The 5892-nt window shown below is 47.8% G+C and overlaps 1 long non-coding RNA gene across 1 annotated transcript in view; it reads left to right on the top strand.

The window, feature by feature from the left end:
• Positions 1-1023, top strand: part of LOC112393676 (uncharacterized) — a 1904-nt gene extending 881 nt beyond the window's left edge. The window contains exons 2-4 of the long non-coding RNA XR_003001980.1: positions 122-287; positions 412-463; positions 723-1023. This is a non-coding gene — a long non-coding RNA (uncharacterized LOC112393676). The remainder of the gene's footprint in view (positions 1-121; positions 288-411; positions 464-722) is intronic.
• Positions 1024-5892: the final 4869 nt, after the last annotated feature.

The raw sequence follows: 5892 nt of genomic DNA, 5'->3' as shown, positions 1-5892 counted from the left end.
TGCTGACCGTGGCAGCCACACTGGGGGAGACTCGGATTGCCCTCACTCGTCTCCTCTCGGCTCTTCTAATTAAGAAAACTTTAAACCTCAACCGGTTTGCTCCTTTGTTGCTCCTTTTCAGTCATCACCCTGACCCATCTCTGATGAGAGAGAAAGCACTTCAGAAGATGAAGAGCGTGGTCCCTGAGAGACCTAGGGGCCAGAGTGTGAATTTCCTAATTAAGGACCAGCACAAGAGTAACTTTCTCTTCCTTTCCGCTGTGTTTCAAGCTGAACAAACTATTCAGGTATCTTCCCCCTCCCTTCCTCCCTCTTTCCTCTGTCCGTTTGTGCCTCCCTGTTTCTCAGCTGATCCACAGCTTCTGAGTTATGAAGTGTGCGATAAACTGTTCTTTTTCTTTTGTCTCAAAGCCAGAAGTCACTTTGTAGAAAAACAAGTTCCTCTTCTCTGGCCCTACCCCCGGTGAGTAGCAGTCCCTTGGAGGTATGGATGGAAGCCTGCCACTGATGGCCCAGAACAAGACCCAGGCCAATCAGCAGGGCGGATCTGAGCCCGCGTCTGCAGAGGGGCTGCCTTGCCACAGGCTGGGCTGCTGCCACCCACCATCCCCAGAGCTGGGCCTGGGCTTGGGGGTGGGGCTCAGCTAGGAGCCCCACCTTCCTCAAAGTGTCACAGAGTCCCCTGCCATCAGGGTGCAACATACATTTCCCTCTTTTGTCAGGTTTAACTTTGGCTGAATGAGAAGAACCTTTGTTCCCACCTTATCTATTCCCAGCAATGCCAGCTGCTGTCTCCAACTTTCACAGAGCAAATCCGTGGGACCCTCCAACCCCAGATTCTCCAAGGTCATACTGAGAACTCAGCCTGGACCACCAGTGCTTCCCTGGCCATCTTCACAAAGCTGAATCCATTATCTTCCTCGCCAATGTGACCCTTCCATTTGTGACAGCACCTGCACTCGGGACCAGGGCTCACGCTTTACTGCGCCCCTCTCCTCACTGCCTACATCCATCGGCACGCTTTTTTTTTTTAACATCTTTATTGGAGTATAATTGCTTTACAGTGCGGTGTTAGTTTCTGCTTTATAACAAAGTGAATCAGCTACACATATACATATATTCCCATATCTCTTTCCTCTTGCGTCTCCCTCCCACCCTCCCTACCCCACCCCTCTAGGTGGTCACAAAGTACCGAGCTGATCTCCCTGTGCTATGCGGCTGCTTCCCACTAGCTATCTATTTTACGTTTGGTAGTATATATATGTCCATGCCACTCACTCGCTTTGTCACAGTTTACCCTTCCCCCTCCCCGTGTCCTCAAGTCCATTCTCTACATCTGCATCTTTATTCCTGTCCTGCCCCTAGGTTCTTCAGAAACTTTTTTTTTTCTTAGATTCCATATATATGTGTTAGCATACGGTATTTATTTTTCTCTTTCTGACTTACTTCACTCTATGACAGACTCTAGGTCCATCCACCTCACTACAAGTAACTCAATTTCGTTTCTTTTTATGACCATCAGCAAGCTTTTTGAATTTTATTTCACACACATTTCTCAAATCCAGCTCCCAGAATCTAGAGATGAGGCCACGACCCTAGTTCAAGCCCAAACCCCTCCTGCTCATAACTCCAGTGCCCCCAACATACACCCACAGGAAGGACCTAATCCGTAACTCCAGTGCCCCCAACACATGCCCACAGGAAGGACCTAATCCGTAACTCCAGTGCCCCCAACACATGCCCACAGGAAGGACCTAATCCGTAACTCCAGTGCCCCCAACACACGCCCACAGGAAGGACCTAATCCGTAACTCCAGTGCCCCTCTCCTCTGCCTGCTCGCCAGGCCCCTCGTCGTCACATGCAGAACCTGTGCCCCTGTCCACTGTCACTGCAGTCACTCCCTGATGCACAAACTCCACTCAGCACTGCCCCTCCAGGGTTCTTCCTGTCCCTCCTTCTAGCTCAGGCTCTCCTGAGAGCAGCCCCTCCCCCACTTCACCCAGCTAATAGCGAAGACTTTGCCCATGCTTCATCTTTCTTTGACTTCTCCACCTCCTGAGTAGGTTACATGCTGCTCCTCTGGGCGCCCATCATGTTCACACACATTTCTCTGTGTGTGTGTGTAACATTTCTGCTTGTGGTCTCAGCACCCAGTTCACACAGTGGACGTCTGCTACAGGCAGCAGGTCCTCAGCAATTGGGATGCCGCACTTGTGCTTTCAGATGGCTGGTTAAAGCCATCTATTACTGCAGGGCAATCAATACCTTGGTCCGAATTAGATCCATTTTTGTGTTATCTATTTAAAGAAGACAGACGCCGAGACACCAAGGACTGTATCTACGTAACGTGTTTTGTCTGGCAACTTATCTACTTCGGGTACTTAATAACGCGATGGACTTGAAGGTAATGACGATGACAGTGACGTCAACCGTGGCAGGAAACTGGAGATGATTAGACATCCTTTTATTCTCGGAGGCTGGGTCGTTGCTTAAAACAGTACACGATGAGTCACAGGATGACAGCTCACTTGTCATGAAACCTTAACTAACCAGAATACAGGTTGGAACCTCAGTCAGACACACTCCAGAGATGCCAAGTATCAGAAAGTGCACAGGGCTTCCCTGGTTGGCGCAGTGGTTGAGAGTCCGCCTGCCGATGCCGGGGACACGGGTTCGAGCCCTGGTCCGGGAAGATCCCACATGCCGCGGAGCAACCAGGCCCGTGAGCCACAACTACTGAGCCTGTGTGTCTGGAGCTTGTGCTCCGCAACAAGGGAGGCCGCGATAGTGAGAGGCCCTGCGCACCGCGATGAAGAGTGGCCCCCGCTCGCCGCAACTAGAGAAAGCCCTCGCACAGAAACGAAGACCCAACACAGCCATAAATAAATAAATACACAAGAAAGTGCACAGAGTAGGACTTAAAGAGAGAACTTTCATGGGGGCATCTGGTCTGCATTCACAGCCTATTTGTTCTCGCTTTAACGCCACCCTCCAATAATCTGTGCCATCTCATGCCCCGGGCACGGCAAGTTAGATGTAAAATATGAGGTGAGGTGCGGTGGAGAGGGGCTCCCAGGGGCCGATGCAGTGGTAGTGGTACAAGGGGTAACACGTGCAGGAGAGGAGACAAACTTTAAACGAACAAAGAGTACACAGCAGTCTGGGGACACTGCCCGTTTAGGGACAGTGAGTCCCACGCGTATGAACAGACCCTAATGACACCATCACACGACAGAGGTGCAGTATTTACCCTCATAATGATGACTGAGATAGCAAGAGAGACTCGAATTCTGTCCGTATTCTCTACTGGCAGAGAGAAGGAAATGTAAAATATTTTAAGAACGCTTTCTAGCAGTATGTGGTTGGGTTTTTTGTTCTGTTTGTTTGCTTGTTTTGAGTTTTAGCACTTACTGGGGTAGATTGTGTTTATCTGGAAATTTTACACTGAGATACCCGACAAATGAACCATTACTCACCTTCACCAGATTGGAACTGTTAAGCAGCCACGTCACAGGATTTGCCCACCAAGAGTGTGCGACCTACAACTTAACACCCTAGAGAATTCATCTGCACAGGCAGCTTTATTTTAAAACACAGTGAAACAGGAAACCCTATCTGCCAAAAAACTACCAAATATAGCATGTCCCGCACCTCCACTTCCATGCAAAACACTCATGGACTTAGATTTAAATTCAGGTCAAGAGCACAAAAATGGATCTATCTCAAGGCAGGTCCCATTTCCAAAATAATTTTTTTTAGGTCTTGATATCAAGGTCCCTCTCCTCTCGTGATCGTGGTATCTCCCCTGCAGGTAAATATCTCTCCCCTCCTCCCCTCTCTCCGACGCCTCTCCCCACCTTTTCTCAGACCCTCACGTGTACAGGAGCAGCTCAGACGAGGGAAAAGGCGGACACTAGGTTTTGTTCGTTTCAAGCCAGTCATGTGGGCCTCGTTTCTTCAGTGGTTCAGCCAGTACAACCCAGGTAAATCCAAAAAAGGGGAGGGCTGGGGATATCTGGTTCTTTTTCCACAAAAGATAGGAGTTTGAAATGGGATTAAAAGAAAAGGCTGTCGGATTAAAAATATTAAAGGAGAAGCTCTTTTAGAAACAGGATATTGCAAGAAGGAATGTACCCCAGGGAAAGAGAGGATGGAGGCTGGCCAGAAAGAAGAAATGGGTTAATCCTACGAACAACATCAAAGAGTTAAGGGAATGATGGGAAAGAAGGTGAAGTTCGGCCACTCATCTGACCATTCCTGAAAAACCAGAAACTTCACAACTGCATCTCCCAGCTCACTGTTTCTTCCCTTCCTGGTGACAAGAGGGAGGTGATCACTCTTAGCAAGATGGGAGAAATTACTACAGTAGTCCCAATATTGTGTTTCTACCAAATGTTTCCAAACCAGCACAGGATAGGAGGCATTGACCAGCTATCTCTGACTGGTTTGGCATTTTCTCAAACCCCCCGTGTTAAGAAACTAGTCTTAAAAATAGCTTTTTTTGTTTTGTTTTGTTTTTGTTTTTGTTTTTTGCGGTACGCGGGCCTCTCACTGTTGTGGCCTCTCCCGTTGCGGAGCACAGGCTCCGGACGCGCAGGCTCAGCGGCCATGGCTCACGGGCCCAGCCGCTCCGCGGCATGTGGAATCTTCCCGGACCGGGGCACGAACCCGCGTCCCCTGCATCGGCAGGCGGACTCTCAACCACTGCACCACCAGGGAAGCCCAAAAATAACTTTTTGAAAGCTAAAAACCTTCAAGTCTTCCATGTTTTTCTCCACAATAGTTAATGACAAAGTAGTAGACTAAAGAGAAAGAAGCACTAGTGATTCATTTAGTCAGCATTCATTGAGCACCTACTATGTGCTTGGTCCAGTGAATTAGAGTTCTCACATTTTCAAACTGGGCTAACTTCTGTTTTGCATGCGTGAAGTGTGTTGACTGATACCCAAACAATATTCTGGTAAAGAATATAATAGAGTACACTCAAATGGGCAAAGGTTGACGGGCTATATAAATCCAGGTTCGAATTCCAGCCCTATTACATGCAAGGTGCTTGTCCTTGGGCAGGTAACTTCTCTAGGCATCAGTCTCTTCATCCGTTTAAAGAACGACCAGGTTTCATTGTTTTGTGAAGATCAAATGAAACATGGGATGTCAAGCACCAAGCAGAACCTGGCACCTGGCATTTAAGCAATCAGTGAATTCAGTGAATATTCACTGAGCACCTACTACGTGCAGGCTCTGATCCAGCCATGGAGTATCAAAAACAAAAAGGAGAAGAAATATCCCTCTTCTCCCCTCACCCTTTATATATCACCACCCGGACTCATCAGGGTTCTGAAAACCTGTGAATGTGAAACCAAGTGGATGCCATACCGTTACTCCAGATGTCTTGATTTTCAATATCTCGTTTTGATGTGCGTCAAGAATTGCATTTTTAGGTGAGATTCTGCTTGCAGCCCTGAGTCCTGAGCACTCGGGCACAAAGCCTCTGTGGTTACTGGTCCGTGTCAGGCCATTCACCCCTGGCCTTCAGGGTTTAGGCAGAAATAGAACTTTAGAGACATAGATTGCTGTCCCTTTTGCTCTTAAAATGAGCAAGGTGACTTATGGGGGGGGGGGGCAGGTCTATACAGAGTTAGTTCCCAAATGAACTGCTACATTGTTTCCCTTACTCTCTGACTCATTTTTACTTTTCCTTCCCAGCTCTGTCTGTGGCACAATACATTCTTTGTGTACAAGATTCTAATATACAATAAAAACAGTTACTAGGCTCAGACTCACTTAGGCACAAAAAAGAGAGACAGTATCAGGTAAACTGACATGAACTGTGTCCTTTACTTTCTTATCTTACTTTACTTTATTGATAGAATCGATAAATTGTTATTGCC

Source organism: Neophocaena asiaeorientalis, unplaced genomic scaffold, assembly GCF_003031525.2.
Source record: "Neophocaena asiaeorientalis asiaeorientalis breed wild unplaced genomic scaffold, Neophocaena_asiaeorientalis_V1.1 scaffold7, whole genome shotgun sequence".
Taxonomy (NCBI): domain Eukaryota; kingdom Metazoa; phylum Chordata; class Mammalia; order Artiodactyla; family Phocoenidae; genus Neophocaena; species Neophocaena asiaeorientalis.
Note: the sequence above shows the minus strand (reverse complement) of the source record. Positions and strands in the feature narration are given on the sequence as shown.